Source organism: Bombina bombina, chromosome 5, assembly GCF_027579735.1.
Source record: "Bombina bombina isolate aBomBom1 chromosome 5, aBomBom1.pri, whole genome shotgun sequence".
NCBI lineage: Eukaryota > Metazoa > Chordata > Amphibia > Anura > Bombinatoridae > Bombina > Bombina bombina.
The window spans coordinates 758,611,454-758,628,748 of NC_069503.1; the positions used below are offsets into that span (position 1 = coordinate 758,611,454).

General features: G+C 40.1%; 1 protein-coding gene across 2 annotated transcripts in view; it reads right to left on the bottom strand.

Annotated features, from left to right (window-relative positions):
- Window positions 1–17,295, bottom strand: part of ATP9B (ATPase phospholipid transporting 9B (putative)) — a 1,400,042-nt gene that overhangs the window by 1,055,515 nt on the left and 327,232 nt on the right. The window lies entirely within an intron of this gene.

A 17,295-nucleotide genomic window follows, 5' to 3' on the forward strand; every position in this document is an offset into this window, starting at 1 on the left:
ACCGTACCCTCGCTTTGACAGCAGACGAATTCTCTCCAATTCTTGAGAAAGGAATTTCCTCTTCCCAGACTTAGTTTAAACTCAAAGGCTGCCTTTATCATTGAGTCAAGCAGAAGATTTTTCACTTCCCTCATGGAGGGGGTTTTAGAAGTTATCCAGTATTTAAAAATAAGTGTCCTCACTATTATTATTACTGTACGTATGAAGTTTGCTAAGTTTCCCCAAGAGCTATGACCAACCAAAAAGAGGATAGAATCCCTTTCCATGTAGATCCTTGATTTCCCTATTAAGGAAAGATAGTACTCTAACTTCGCCCAAAATTGTTTAAGTTTAGGACAATCCCATAGCAAGTGACCCAAATTAGGATCTTGGAAAGAACATTTAGGACAAACATTAGTCACCTCTTTATTCCATTTAGCCACCCTACGCGGGATTAAATAGTCCCCCTGAATTAATCTAAATTGTGATTCTCTATAATAAGAAGCTGAAAAGAGTCTTTGAGTAAGTTTAAGACTGTTCATAAGTACTTTTTCTAAATCCGTTGTACTAGTTATCCCATCCCACCGTTTAGCTAGCTCCTGTGACACATCCTTTTCTTCTAAAGATAGAAGAAATCTATAAATATTTGACAAAAGCCTTTTCTCTGATAATTTAGCATTTATAAGAGGATGGTCCTCCCAAATACGAGGAGAAATTCTAACAAGACCAAGAATATAACTCTTAATTTGTAAGAAATAAAAAATATGTTTTCTCTGAATTCCGGGAAACTTCTTTTGAAAATTCTCAAATACATATACTTTCTGCTGATTATAATCATAAAAATCACTAACAATCAAAGGATTAGCCAGCGACCATCTTTCATAAAGAGCCGTCATATTACCCAGCGGGAATCGGGTATTACCTTTTATCGGTAACCATTTAGAGATATTCACTACTAAGCCCAAATGTTTAGAGAGCTTCCTCCAAGATAGCAATATATCCTTAAATAATGGATGGTCGAAAATGACCCTACTGAGCTCCCTATTGGTAGCAAAAAGAACAAAATTCAGGGAGAGAGAAGAGCAGACCTGTCTTTCCAAAGACTCTTCTGAATATATAAAAGACCGCTTTAACCAGTCTACTGGAAATCGCAAGATGGCGGCCTGATTATACCATTCTAAATTGGATAGCCCTAGACCTCCTTTACAATACGGTTGATATAACCTGGCTAGCTTAAGTCTAGGTTTCCTTTCGCTCCAAAGATAGTACCTTAATGATTGATTAAAGCACAAAAGATCCGTATTCTTAATTAAAAAGGGGAGCATCCTTAATGTGTATAGAATTTTTGGAACAATAAACATTTTAAACAGGGCCACTTTACCAGTCAAAGAGACTGGAAGTGTCGCCCAAGATTTCATTTTCTCCTCAGTATCTCTTAAAACCGTGCCAATATTGTCCCTATACCAATTAGCCGGATTGGAAGAGATCTTTAACCCTAAATAACTCAGAGTCTTAGTTTCCATAAATTGATAGGTTTGGAGGTCTTCTTTATCTTGTTTTAACCAAAGAATCTTAGATTTTGCAAGGTTAATCTTATAACCTGACACTAAACTGTATTGATCCAGTAACTTCACAATTTCTTCCACCTGCTTTTTTGGGTTAGATACATATAATAGGAGATCATCCGCAAATAATGCAGTTTTGAATGTCTCCTTTCCTATGTTAATTCCAATGAGCAAGTTCCTTAATCTAATAGCTAAGGGCTCAATAATAAGATCAAACAACAAAGGCGACATGGGACACCCCTGTCTAGTACCTCTTGTCAAAGAAAAAACATCTGAGATCCCATAATTTATCAAGATAGAAGCTTTAATATCTGAGAAGATGTTAGTCACAAAATCCCCAAACTGCCCCACAATCCCAAACCTCTCCAATACCTGTAGAAGGAAGGGCCACTCCACTCTGTCGAAGGCCTTCTCTGCATCCAAGGAGAGCAGGAAGGCCTCCGGCAGAGCCGCGCCGCCTCCCCCATAATGACAAATTACATGTAGAATTTTTCTTATATTGAATTCCGAGGCCCTGCCCATAATAAACCCCGCCTGGTCCTGGTGAATTATCCTAGGGAGAATTAACTTCAACCTATCGGCCAGAATTTTTATTAAGATTTTATAATCTACCCCCAACAAGGAGATTGGTCTATACGAGGCAATATCCGACGGGTCCTTGTTGCTTTTAGGGATTACGATAATATTCGCTCTTTTAAAATTGTCTGATGTTTTAAAATTAGATACAAAGTACGCATTGTAGAGATCTACCAGAACCGGGCCAATCTCAGTCCGTAACATCTGATAGAAATCTAAAGGTAAATTATCTGGCCCTGGCGTTTTCCCCCTGGCCATTAAACTAATTGTTTTCTGAATCTCCTTTTCAGATATCGGTTGATTCAGACTCTCGCGATCTGCTTCTGAGATTTGAGGAATGTCAGTTTTATCCAAAAATTCTATAATTTTCCCCATTTCAGGGCTCTGAGTTGAATAAAGTTCTTTATAAAAATTCTGAAATAATTGTGTAATTTTCTCCTGCCCTGTATAAGATGTACCTTTTATTTTCAAGGCTGCAACTTACCAGCTTTATTGCCAAATTTTGAAAATCTAGCAGCATTCCTGTAGAGAAGTTCCTGTGCCTCCCCCAATAAAAAGGTCTCTCTATCTTTCCTTATAGAGAAATAACTTTCTGTGTTAACTTTATTAGGATTTTTTAAATACGAAGCATATGCCTCCCTAACCTTTTCAGATAGATCCTTCTCTTTCCCTACCCTGTCCCTCTTTTGCCTTGCTACATAAGAATTGATTTCCGCTTTCATATAAACTTTAGCAGTCTCCCAAAATAGTTTTCTCTAGAATGACTATTAAATGTCCCAAATTCTTCCCATGTATTTAGCTTTGTTTTGAAAGATAGAGTTACTGGGGCATGGTCTGATAACACAAAATCATGTATATTACACTTCTCAACGCTAGTTACCAAAGATTCGGAAATAAGGAACAAATCCAGTCTTGAAAGAGTATTATGTGATTTTGAACAGCAGGTATATTCCGAATTACTAGGATTCAAAAGTCTCCATATATCCACTACATTTAAAGCCTCAGACAATAATCCAAAAATATTTTTCTCAAATTTTATCTGAGAAGAATTATATTTGCTCTTATTTCTATCTGGACCCATTTTTTTCCTATCCAGAAAAGAGTTAGGAGTCAGATTAAAGTCACCTGTTAATAACAATTTAGCTTTGGAGAATTTGTATACAATTTTTGTTAAGGACCTCCAAAATCTTTCATCAGAGTTATTTGGACCATAGATATTAACCAGTAGATATTCCTGGTTCTGTATAATAAGCCTAATGATTAAATACCTCCCTTCTTTATCCTTTAAGACTCTGAGAATTTTATAATCGAATTTCGTATGAAATAGGATCATTACCCCTCTAGATGGTTTAATATAAGACGAAAAAAAGACTCTCCTATCCATTTTGCTTTAATTTTATTGTGCTCTTTATCTGATAAATGAGTTTCCTGAAGACAGGCTATATCAAAATTACTTTTACCTAGATAATTTAAGATTGCTTTTCTTTTGACTGGGGAGTGAATCCCCCCTACATTCCAAGTTAAAACCTTTACCATTCTTCAACTACCCAAAAAGGACCTAAAAGAGGAAGAATAAACGCCGATTTAAGAAGGAAAGGAGGGAGCAAGAGAGTGCAGGGAGAGGGGGAGAGGAGAGAAAGAAGGGAAAAAAAAAATTCTATACTTAATATACTCTTATCCAGTTATTGTGCATGTTACAACCAGTAATACAGTGACTGACTCTTCTATACTTAAACATATAAACACAAAATAGATTTGCATATGGTGTGTACCCCTTATTAACCAAAAAAATACAGACATAATATCATTCTATTGGGTAAATATGTCTTCTTCAAACAATACATACCAGCAATTGTTTAATTCCATACTCAAACCCGTAAGGCATGTGCTAACCAACTGCTCCATGAGTGTGCAAAATTCAAACTTTAAATTTAAACAGTGACTATTCCACTCAAAAAAAAACACAAAAAAAAAACAACTAATACTTAATATACTCTTATCCAGTGATTGTGTATAATGCAACCATAAAATACAATAGCTAACTGTTCTATACTTAAACATATAAACACAAAATAAATTTTGCATATGGTGTTTAACCCTTTTAACCAAAAATACAAACATAATATCCTTCTCAAACAGTGTATAACAATAATTATTTGTTCCTATACTCAGACCCATAAAGCATGGGCTAACCAGTTGTTCCAAAAGTGTGCAAAGGAAAATATAGTGTTCAACCCGTTTAGTCAGAAATATAAACATAATATCATTTTGTTTCATAAATGTGTCTTCTTCAAATAATACACTATGTGACCGTGGTTATTTGGTCTCTACTTAAGCCCGTATTACACATATTCTCCATCAATTGACCTATATAAAATTCAATCATGGAGAAAAAAAAAAAAAAAAAATTATTTCTTTTACAGTGGCTATTCCACAAAAAAAAAAAAAAAATTTCCTTTGCAGGAATTCCTCTAAGAATCTATGCATCTACCTATAATTAAACGCAGATAGCATGGACAGAGCTTTAATGATGAGGAGAAAAAAAAAAAAAAAACAAGTTAAAAAGGGACAGGGAACTCTCATTAAACATATTAACTTTTTGATTCATTTTCTAAAAAATTTTGGGCAGCCTCAGGGGAATAAAAAAAAAACAAAGTCAGACCCAGATTTGATCTTCAACTTGGCTGGGTACAAAAGAGAAAAAAGTCTGTTTTCAGACACCAGACGGGAACATATTGATGAAAACTGCTTCCTCTTCAGCGATGTTTCCACAGAAAAGTCCTGAAAGAGTAAGATTTTCACTCCTTGGAATTGTAACGATTTCTTCCTCCTATAGGCCCTTAGAATCTAATTTTTCCCTTGAAAGTTCAGGAATTTTGCAATCACGGGTCTCGGTTTCCTCTCCTTCAGCGTTATATCCTCTCTCTCTCTTCCCAGCCTATGTAGTCTTTCGATTGTGAAAATGTTGCTCTCAGGATTCAGGCCTAGTATTTCCGGAAGTGAGTGCTCAACAAATTTCTTAAGGTCTTGAAATTTCAAAGCTTCTGGTATCCCAATGAGCCTCAGGTTACTTCTCCTTGACCTGTTTTCCATATCCTCCATCTTAATGGATAAGGCTACATTCTGTTTTTGGAGTGCTTCTATTTGTATCTGTATAGTATTTTGAGTGTCCTCACAGTTCGAGATTCTCTGTTCAGCCTCTCTTAACCTTTCTGCTTGAGATTTTAGCTCTTCCAAAATTGCATCTACCCTTTTATAGAAATCTTCTATTTTAGGGCTAATTAGATCTGCCACCAAAGCTGCAATTTCACCGGCATTCAGGGCTTTAGAGGCCTCAGAGTTCCTTTCTTCCATCATAGATTTATTTGGGGAGGCAGCAGGGGTGGCTTTATTGTTCTTCCTTTCCATTTGCTTTAATTTAGGTGACATTTTAGGCTGAGTAAGATATTTATCCATGTATAGCACTCTTCAGCTCTTTACACAACTTAAGCTTTTACTTATAATACCGCTTGCACCCAAGGTATTTTATTTTATTTTTTTTCCTTTTCCTTCTCTTTCTCCCCCTTTTTTTTTCCTCCCCCTTTTTTTTTTTTTTCCTTTTTTCCTTTTTCCAACTGCTCCTTAGTTCTTTCAAGGGCTCTTCTATAGCCTAAATAAAAGTCTCAGCTCATATGGCACAGTTACATCATTTATACAAATCGCCTTATTTGTCCTATGAAGCCTCCAAAAACAGAATTTATGTTTACCTGATAAATTACTTTCTCCAACGGTGTGTCCGGTCCACGGCGTCATCCTTACTTGTGGGATATTCTCTTCCCCAACAGGAAATGGCAAAGAGCCCAGCAAAGCTGGTCACATGATCCCTCCTAGGCTCCGCCTACCCCAGTCATTCGACCGACGTTAAGGAGGAATATTTGCATAGGAGAAACCATATGGTACCGTGGTGACTGTAGTTAAAGAAAATAAATTATCAGACCTGATTAAAAAAACCAGGGCGGGCCGTGGACCGGACACACCGTTGGAGAAAGTAATTTATCAGGTAAACATAAATTCTGTTTTCTCCAACATAGGTGTGTCCGGTCCACGGCGTCATCCTTACTTGTGGGAACCAATACCAAAGCTTTAGGACACGGATGAAGGGAGGGAGCAAATCAGGTCACCTAAATGGAAGGCACCACGGCTTGCAAAACCTTTCTCCCAAAAATAGCCTCAGAAGAAGCAAAAGTATCAAACTTGTAAAATTTGGTAAAAGTGTGCAGTGAAGACCAAGTCGCTGCCCTACATATCTGATCAACAGAAGCCTCGTTCTTGAAGGCCCATGTGGAAGCCACAGCCCTAGTGGAATGAGCTGTGATTCTTTCGGGAGGCTGCCGTCCGGCAGTCTCGTAAGCCAATCTGATGATGCTTTTAATCCAAAAAGAGAGAGAGGTAGAAGTTGCTTTTTGACCTCTCCTTTTACCGGAATAAACAACAAACAAGGAAGATGTTTGTCTAAAATCCTTTGTAGCATCTAAATAGAATTTTAGAGCGCGAACAACATCCAAATTGTGCAACAAACGTTCCTTCTTCGAAACTGGTTTCGGACACAGAGAAGGTACGATAATCTCCTGGTTAATGTTTTTGTTAGAAACAACTTTTGGAAGAAAACCAGGTTTAGTACGTAAAACCACCTTATCTGCATGGAACACCAGATAAGGAGGAGAACACTGCAGAGCAGATAATTCTGAAACTCTTCTAGCAGAAGAAATTGCAACTAAAAACAAAACTTTCCAAGATAATAACTTAATATCAACGGAATGCAAGGGTTCAAACGGAACCCCCTGAAGAACTGAAAGAACTAAATTGAGACTCCAAGGAGGAGTCAAAGGTTTGTAAACAGGCTTAATTCTAACCAGAGCCTGAACAAAAGCTTGAACATCTGGCACAGCGGCCAGCTTTTTGTGAAGTAACACAGACAAGGCAGAAATCTGTCCCTTCAGGGAACTTGCAGATAAACCTTTTTCCAATCCTTCTTGAAGGAAGGATAGAATCCTAGGAATCTTAACCTTGTCCCAAGGGAATCCTTTAGATTCACACCAACAGATATATTTTTTCCAAATTTTGTGGTAAATCTTTCTAGTTACAGGCTTTCTGGCCTGAACAAGAGTATCGATAACAGGATCTGAGAACCCTCGCTTCGATAAGATCAAGCGTTCAATCTCCAAGCAGTCAGCTGGAGTGAAACCAGATTCGGATGTTCGAACGGACCCTGAACAAGAAGGTCTCGTCTCAAAGGTAGCTTCCAAGGTGGAGCCGATGACATATTCACCAGATCTGCATACCAAGTCCTGCGTGGCCACGCAGGAGCTATCAAGATCACCGACGCCCTCTCCTGATTGATCCTGGCTACCAGCCTGGGGATGAGAGGAAACGGCGGGAACACATAAGCTAGTTTGAAGGTCCAAGGTGCTACTAGTGCATCCACTAGAGCCGCCTTGGGATCCCTGGATCTGGACCCGTAGCAAGGAACTTTGAAGTTCTGACGAGAGGCCATCAGATCCATGTCTGGAATGCCCCACAGCTGAGTGACTTGGGCAAAGATTTCCGGATGGAGTTCCCACTCCCCCGGATGCAATGTCTGACGACTCAGAAAATCCGCTTCCCAATTTTCCACTCCTGGGATGTGGATAGCAGACAGGTGGCAGGAGTGAAACTCCGCCCATAGAATGATTTTGGTCACTTCTTCCATCGCCAGGGAACTCCTTGTTCCCCCCTGATGGTTGATGTACGCAACAGTTGTCATGTTGTCTGATTGAAACCGTATGAACTTGGCCCTCGCTAGCTGAGGCCAAGCCTTGAGAGCATTGAATATCGCTCTCAGTTCCAGAATATTTATCGGTAGAAGAGATTCTTCCCGAGACCAAAGACCCTGAGCTTTCAGGGATCCCCAGACCGCGCCCCAGCCCATCAGACTGGCGTCGGTCGTGACAATGACCCACTCTGGTCTGCGGAATGTCATCCCTCGTGACAGGTTGTCCAGGGACAGCCACCAACGGAGTGAGTCTCTGGTCCTCTGATTTACTTGTATCTTCGGAGACAAGTCTGTATAGTCCCCATTCCACTGACTGAGCATGCACAGTTGTAATGGTCTTAGATGAATGCGTGCAAAAGGAACTATGTCCATTGCCGCTACCATCAACCCGATCACTTCCATGCACTGAGCTATGGAAGGAAGAGGAACGGAATGAAGTATCCGACAAGAGTCTAGAAGTTTTGTTTTTCTGGCCTCTGTCAGAAAAAACCTCATTTCTAAGGAGTCTATTATGGTTCCCAAGAAGGGAACCCTTGTTGACGGAGATAGAGAACTCTTTTCCACGTTCACTTTCCATCCGTGAGATCTGAGAAAGGCCAGGACAATGTCCGTGTGAGCCTTTGCTTGAGGAAGGGACGACGCTTGAATCAGAATGTCGTCCAAGTAAGGTACTACAGCAATGCCCCTTGGTCTTAGCACAGCTAGAAGGGACCCTAGTACCTTTGTGAAAATCCTTGGAGCAGTGGCTAATCCGAAAGGAAGCGCCACGAACTGGTAATGTTTGTCCAGGAATGCGAACCTCAGGAACCGATGATGTTCCTTGTGGATAGGAATATGTAGATACGCATCCTTTAAATCCACCGTGGTCATGAATTGACCTTCCTGGATGGAAGGAAGAATTGTTCGAATGGTTTCCATCTTGAACGATGGAACCTTGAGAAACTTGTTTAAGATCTTGAGATCTAAGATTGGTCTGAACGTTCCCTCTTTCTTGGGAACTATAAACAGATTGGAGTAGAACCCCATCCCTTGTTCTCTTAATGGAACAGGATGAATCACTCCCATTTTTAACAGGTCTTCTACACAATGTAAGAATGCCTGTCTTTTTATGTGGTCTGAAGACAACTGAGACCTGTGGAACCTCCCCCTTGGGGGAAGTCCCTTGAATTCCAGGAGATAACCTTGGGAGACTATTTCTAGCGCCCAAGGATCCAGAACATCTCTTGCCCAAGCCTGAGCGAAGAGAGAGAGTCTGCCCCCCACCAGATCCGGTCCCGGATCGGGGGCCAACATTTCATGCTGTCTTGGTAGCAGTGGCAGGTTTCTTGGCCTGCTTTCCCTTGTTCCAGCCTTGCATTGGTCTCCAAGCTGGCTTGGCTTGAGAAGAATTACCCTCTTGCTTAGAGGACGTAGCACTTTGGGCTGGTCCGTTTCTACTAAAGGGACGAAAATTAGGTTTATTTTTTGCCTTGAAAGGCCGATCCTGAGGAAGGGCGTGGCCCTTACCCCCAGTGATATCAGAGATAATCTCTTTCAAGTCAGGGCCAAACAGCGTTTTCCCCTTGAAAGGAATGTTAAGTAGCTTGTTCTTGGAAGACGCATCAGCCGACCAAGATTTCAACCAAAGCGCTCTGCGCGCCACAATAGCAAACCCAGAATTCTTAGCCGCTAACCTAGCCAATTGCAAAGTGGCGTCTAGGGTGAAAGAATTAGCCAATTTGAGAGCATTGATTCTGTCCATAATCTCCTCAAAAGGAGGAGAATCACTATCGACCGCCTTTATCAGCTCATCGAACCAGAAACATGCGGCTGTAGCGACAGGGACAATGCATGAAATTGGTTGTAGAAGGTAACCCTGCTGAACAAACATCTTTTTAAGCAAACCTTCTAATTTTTTATCCATAGGATCTTTGAAAGCACAACTATCCTCTATGGGTATAGTGGTGCGTTTGTTTAAAGTGGAAACCGCTCCCTCGACCTTGGGGACTGTCTGCCATAAGTCCTTTCTGGGGTCGACCATAGGAAAAAAAATTTTAAATATGGGGGGAGGGACGAAAGGAATACCGGGCCTTTCCCATTCTTTATTAACAATGTCCGCCACCCGCTTGGGTATAGGAAAAGCTTCTGGGAGCCCCGGCACCTCTAGGAACTTGTCCATTTTACATAGTTTCTCTGGGATGACCAACTTGTCACAATCATCCAGAGTGGATAATACCTCCTTAAGCAGAATGCGGAGATGTTCCAACTTAAATTTAAATGCAATCACATCAGGTTCAGCTTGTTGAGAAATGTTCCCTGAATCAGTAATTTCTCCCTCAGACAAAACCTCCCTGGCCCCATCAGACTGGGTTAGGGGCCCTTCAGAAATATTATTATCAGCGTCGTCATGCTCTTCAGTATCTAAAACAGAGCAGTCGCGCTTACGCTGATAAGTGTTCATTTTGGCTAAAATGTTTTTGACAGAATTATCCATTACAGCCGTTAATTGTTGCATAGTAAGGAGTATTGGCGCGCTAGATGTACTAGGGGCCTCCTGAGTGGGCAAGACTCGTGTAGACGAAGGAGGGAATGATGCAGTACCATGCTTACTCCCCTCACTTGAGGAATCATCTTGGGCATCATTGTCATTGTCACATAAATCACATTTATTTAAATGAATAGGAATTCTGGCTTCCCCACATTCAGAACACAGTCTATCTGGTAGTTCAGACATGTTAAACAGGCATAAACTTGATAACAAAGTACAAAAAACGTTTTAAAATAAAACCGTTACTGTCACTTTAAATTTTAAACTGAACACACTTTATTACTGCAATTGCGAAAAAACATGAAGGAATTGTTCAAAATTCACCAAATTTTCACCACAGTGTCTTAAAGCCTTAAAAGTATTGCACACCAAAGTTGGAAGCTTTAACCCTTAAAATAACGGAACCGGAGCCGTTTTGAACTTTAACCCCTTTACAGTCCCTGGTATCTGCTTTGCTGAGACCCAACCAAGCCCCAAGGGGAATACGATACCAAATGACGCCTTCAGAAAGTCTTTTCTAAGTATCAGAGCTCCTCTCACATGCGACTGCATGCCATGCCTCTCAAAAACAAGTGCGCAACACCGGCGCGAAAATGAGGCTCTGCCTATGCTTTGGGAAAGCCCCTAAAGAATAAGGTGTCTAAAACAGTGCCTGCCGATATTATTATATCAAAATACCCAGATAAAATGATTCCTCAAGGCTAAATATGTGTTAATAATCAATCGATTTAGCCCAGAAAAAGTCTACAGTCTTAATAAGCCCTTTTTGAAGCCCTTATTTACGATCGTAATAAACATGGCTTACCGGATCCCATAGGGAAAATGACAGCTTCCAGCATTACATCGTCTTGTTAGAATGTGTCATACCTCAAGCAGCAAGAGACTGCTCACTGTTCCCCCAACTGAAGTTAATTGCTCTCAACAGTCCTGTGTGGAACAGCCATGGATTTTAGTGACGGTTGCTAAAATCATTTTCCTCATACAAACAGAAATCTTCATCTCTTTTCTGTTTCTGAGTAAATAGTACATACCAGCACTATTTCAAAATAACAAACTCTTGATTGAATAATAAAAACTACAGTTAAACACTAAAAAACTCTAAGCCATCTCCGTGGAGATGTTGCCTGTACAACGGCAAAGAGAATGACTGGGGTAGGCGGAGCCTAGGAGGGATCATGTGACCAGCTTTGCTGGGCTCTTTGCCATTTCCTGTTGGGGAAGAGAATATCCCACAAGTAAGGATGACGCCGTGGACCGGACACACCTATGTTGGAGAAAAGACAGTTTCAGTAATTCAGACTTACTTAGCAGTATAGTTTACACCCCAGGTGAAGAAAATTCTTTCAAATAGATATCCATATAGGAGAGAGATGTATCATTGAGAAAAAAAAATAGTACATTCAATTTAATAGCGAGTAACAAGCTTTGCAGTATATGTCAGTTACTTCATCAACATCAGCTCTCTCTGGGGGAGTTTTCTTGTTTTAGGAGAGTACTTAGGGGGGTGAAATATGGTAAAACAGTGGGAGGATGACAACAATTCTGAGGATTTAAAGGGGACCAAGCACCTAAATTCCCCACCAGATCAGTAACCTCAGTTCATTCAATCCTTCCTTGCCACACATTATCCCTTCATCAGCCTGATTTCAAAAGAGGGCAGCTGCGTTCTCCAAAGTGAAGAAAAAAACAAGAAATAAAAGTTCCTACCTCCCCTTTTCTCCCCTCTCCTTGGGCTTTCCTCACCCCAGGATGTTTCTAGGTCTGCTCCACTTGGCATCCTTGTTGTGGGGGTTGAAGACCTCTCAGATAGAGGCAGCTCTGCTGCTCCAGGGTGCACCGCTCTCACTCTAGGCACCATAGAACCCCAGTGTTAGTCGCCAGCTTCCAGCCACAGGAAGCCGCTAGACTCTTCTTGTGCTGCAACTATTGCGGCAGCCTGCGTGGACTCCCACACCTCAGCGCTTCCCTACAATGGGCACTTCACTCTGTTGCAGACGCAGCTATCTCTCTGCCGCCATCCTGTCTGCACTTCACCTGGGCCCGCGCTGATCGTGCTGCGTGATGACGCAACAGCGCACTCCCCCCCACCATAGTTGTTTTATACCATTAAACTTCACCAATGAACTTACTGCTTTTGAGCTGTTCCTATGTTTTTTCAATTTGTATATGCGGTTGAAGTGCCGCATTACCAGCTCTTTCAGCATTCATCTGCCAGTCTGTGTTATTTTGCAAGCTTCCAAGAAGAAAAAAAAACATTTATTTACTGAGCAGAATCTACAACTGCAGCCTGCTTGGTGGACCACTCCCACTGTGACAAAGAAGCACCAATCCAAAGTCGCTAGGAGAAGCACACACCTCATGCTAACACCTACACCCGACAGAGTCTGGCGTCTGGCTTGGAGTAAGGTATTATCCTCACAAGTCACTTTTTACATGGAGTTATGTTAAGACTTTGTAACGCTATTGCAGCAGAGGATTTGAGCAACTCCTATTAGGGGACTTCTATAATTTAGCTTGCATTCTCTACTCAAGGATACTTCTATAATTTAGCTTGCCTTCTTTACTCAAGGATACTTCTATAATTTAGCTTGCCTTCTCTATTCAAGGATTTGCAAAATCGGATCGAACTTGTTTACTTTTAACAAACTTTTTTGACTCCATCACAATGACAATACATTTTGTGGGAATTCCAAGAACATTACTTTGACGAAGGGGACTGGACACTCACTTATTGTTTCTCTAGCAAAAACTTACCAGCCTGCAAAAGGGTTCAGTGAAATTAATATAACCACTTATAGTATTCCATGCCAAGTTGAAAAAGAAAGCTAAATATCTGATCATGAAACAGAGGCATTGTCAGTACTCTAACAACATAGCTTCACTTAGGTCCTTATGATCGAAAGTGCCACGAGGTGGCAAGATATTCAAAAAGGATCTGTTAAAATGTCGAAAAAGCTGCCCAAATATTCAGAAGACCTGACAGTACTGTTTAAATGCAGCATCACCAATAGGCATTTTACCATACATTTCAGTGGGTGGCAATGCTTCTCTGATACTGTTGATATATTAAAAGCAGCATTGCCACCTATATTGAAGGTGTAATGTAAATGGTCCCTTTACACAGTACTGTATGACAATACAATTTACAAGTGTCACTAGAAACTCAATCCCTGTTAGTAAATACAATACAGGGAGTGCAGAATTATTAGGCAAATGAGTATTTTGACCACATCATCCTCTTTATGCATGTTGTCTTACTCCAAGCTGTATAGGCTCGAAAGCCTACTACCAATTAAGCATATTAGGTGATGTGCATCTCTGTAATGAGAAGGGGTGTGGTCTAATGACATCAACACCCTATATCAGGTGTGCATAATTATTAGGCAACTTCCTTTCCTTTGGCAAAATGGGTCAAAAGAAGGACTTGACAGGCTCAGAAAAGTAAAAAATAGTGAGATATCTTGCAGAGGGATGCAGAACTTTTAAAATTGCAAAGCTTCTGAAGCGTGATCATCGAACAATCAAGCGTTTCATTCAAAATAGTCAACAGGGTCGCAAGAAGCGTGTGGAAAACCAAGGCGCAAAATAACTGACCATGAACTGAGAAAAGTCAAGCGTGCAGCTGCCAAGATGCCACTTGCCACCAGTTTGGCCATATTTCAGAGCTGCAACATCACTGGAGTGCCAAAAAGCACAAGGTGTGCAATACTCAGAGACATGGCCAAGGTAAGAAAGGCTGAAAGACGACCACCACTGAACAAGACACACAAGCTGAAACGTCAAGACTGGACCAAGAAATATCTCAAGACTGATTTTTCTAAGGTTTTATGGACTGATGAAATGAGAGTGAGTCTTGATGGGCCAGATGGATGGGCCCGTGGCTGGATTGGTAAAGGGCAGAGAGCTCCAGTCCGACTCAGACGCCAGCAAGGTGGAGGTGGAGTACTGGTTTGGGCTGGTATCATCAAAGATGAGCTTGTGGGGCCTTTTCGGGTTGAGGATGGAGTCAAGCTCAACTCCCAGTCCTACTGCCAGTTTCTGGAAGACATCTTCTTCAAGCAGTGGTACAGGAAGAAGTCTGCATCCTTCAAGAAAAACATGATTTTCATGCAGGACAATGCTCCATCACACGCGTCCAAGTACTCCACAGCGTGGCTGGCAAGAAAGGGTATAAAAGAAGAAAATCTAATGACATGGCCTCCTTGTTCACCTGATCTGAACCCCATTGAGAACCTGTGGTCCATCATCAAATGTGAGATTTACAAGGAGGGAAAACAGTACACCTCTCTGAACAGTGTCTGGGAGGCTGTGGTTGCTGCTGCACGCAATGTTGATGGTGAACAGATCAAAACACTGACAGAATCCATGGATGGCAGGCTTTTGAGTGTCCTTGCAAAGAAAGGTGGCTATATTGGTCACTGATTTGTTTTTGTTTTGTTTTTGAATGTCAGAAATGTATATTTGTGAATGTTGAGATGTTATATTGGTTTCACTGGTAAAAATAAATAATTGAAATGGGTATATATTTGTTTTTTGTTAAGTTGCCTAATAATTATGCACAGTAATAGTCACCTGCACACACAGATATCCCCCTAAAATAGCTATAACTAAAAACAAACTAAAAACTACTTCCAAAACTATTCAGCTTTGATATTAATGAGTTTTTTGGGTTCATTGAGAACATGGTTGTTGTTAAATAATAAAATTAATCCTCAAAAATACAACTTGCCTAATAATTCTGCACTCCCTGTAGTGAGCTAAACATCAATAATACACCTATAGGAGCTGGGGGGTGGGATTGTGGGTATACGATATATGTATATACATTGTTTAATGTATATGTATTGTATAATGTTAGAATATGTATGCAAACTGTAAGCATGAATGTAAAAATCTTCTATTGTGTTCTTAGGAGTTTTTTTGTTTGTTTTTTTTTTACTTATTTTAAGATTGCTATTGTGTTTTGTCAATATTCATATTTCCATTATATTGAGAATGTGCAAGAGTGATCTCAATATTCATATTTCACAATATTGAGGTCGCGATTTTACGCTTGCAATATTCATATTTCACAATATTGTGATTGCAATTGAGCGATCGTGTTTTACTTATAATATTGCGATCACACTAGAGCAAATGCGTTCTATATTAACATATATCTATATAAATAAAACATTTGTTACAGTGTGATCACAATATTATAAGTATAACACAATTGCGCAATCGAGATCGCAATATTGTGAAATGTGAATAGTGCAATTGTGATTGTGCATTCTAAATATAATGGAAATATGAATATTGAGAATGCGCAATAGTAATCTTAAAATAAGTTTTAAAAAAAAACATGCGTAAGGACACAATAGAACATTTGTGCAATCACGCTTACAGTTTACATATAGTTTTTAACATAATACTGTACAATCCCCAATTTCTATAGTTTTTATAGTAAGTTGGGGTTTCTTTGTCATTATTACCAAAGTAAATTGCAGACATGACCAATATATAGGCATTTCGTGGAAGTATCAAGGGCATTACAAGGGAAAAACCTGTATTTTAATGGGGGGGTGCAGTATGTTTCTAATATTCAGAACACTGCTCTCCATTTTAGATATACTTTTTCAGCCATATCAGTCTTGCCAGCTTTTCAGTCGCGATATTGCTCAGTATAACAAATCTAGTGAATGTACAGTGTAACTGAATTTACATATGCATAATTTAAAGGGTTAATACACAGAAAATATTTTTTATTTTCCCAATCACACAGTCTATTTTGTGTAAACACGCTTTAAAGACTGCTCCCCAACCATAACCTACATCACAGCTCAGTGGCGATGTCGGCAGACTTTTGCTGAAGATGTGATCTCTATTATACCCTATAAGAGACACATCGCCACTAGTCAGCACAACGAGTAGTAGTGGACCTATTGGCCCAAAAAAAAAAAAAAAAGAAGTTGGGCCACTGAAGGTAACTCAGTAATAAGCAATAGTAATAATATACATGCTTATCTTTACAATGATTTTAATGTATATGTATAAATATATATGTATATATGCGTGTGTGCGCGTGTATAATAACGGAACGTGTTGCACTGTATAATAATCAGCGTGATGAATATACTTAGCAGCATAATGACGATGAGTATCTATACAAAGATAGCGATCACAGAAGCACACACCTATGTATAGACAGACTGCATGGGCCATCCAGCACTTGGCCCTGGTGCCACTGCACATGCTGGTAGTTCTGCCTATATAGAGAATGCAAGGAAGCACCTGAAAATAGATACAAAATAAAATCTCAACTACTCTCCTGCAGGTCCTGGGAGCCATGAAACAATCTTCAGAAGGTTTATAGCAAAGGCTAACACCCCTGTAAGGATACTGCTGAGACAACAAGATTAGTAGAAATAACTAGCACAGGGCTTAAAAACCATGCAGCAGAAATGTGCAACCTGATTCCTATGGTGTATAATACAGGAAAGGACTGGATCACCTAGATATGCATGGGATAATGTACAAAGCAACCATACCTTAGATAAAACAGCTGATACTAACTCGCCTGCTCCAACAGCACTGTAAAGCAGTGTTTCTTAAAGGGACATAAAACCCATTTTTTTTCCTTTCATGATTTAGATAGAACATAACATTTTAAACAACTTTCTAATTTACTTCTATTATCACACTTTCTTAGTTTTCTTGTTATCCTTTGTGGAAAAGCAGAAATGTATGCTCAAGAGTGTGCACGTGTCTGCAGCACTATATAGCAGCAGTTTTGCAACAATGTTATACATTAGCAAGGGCACTAGATGGCAGCACTATATCCTGTCGTGTAGTGCTTCCGGAATGTGCACGCTACC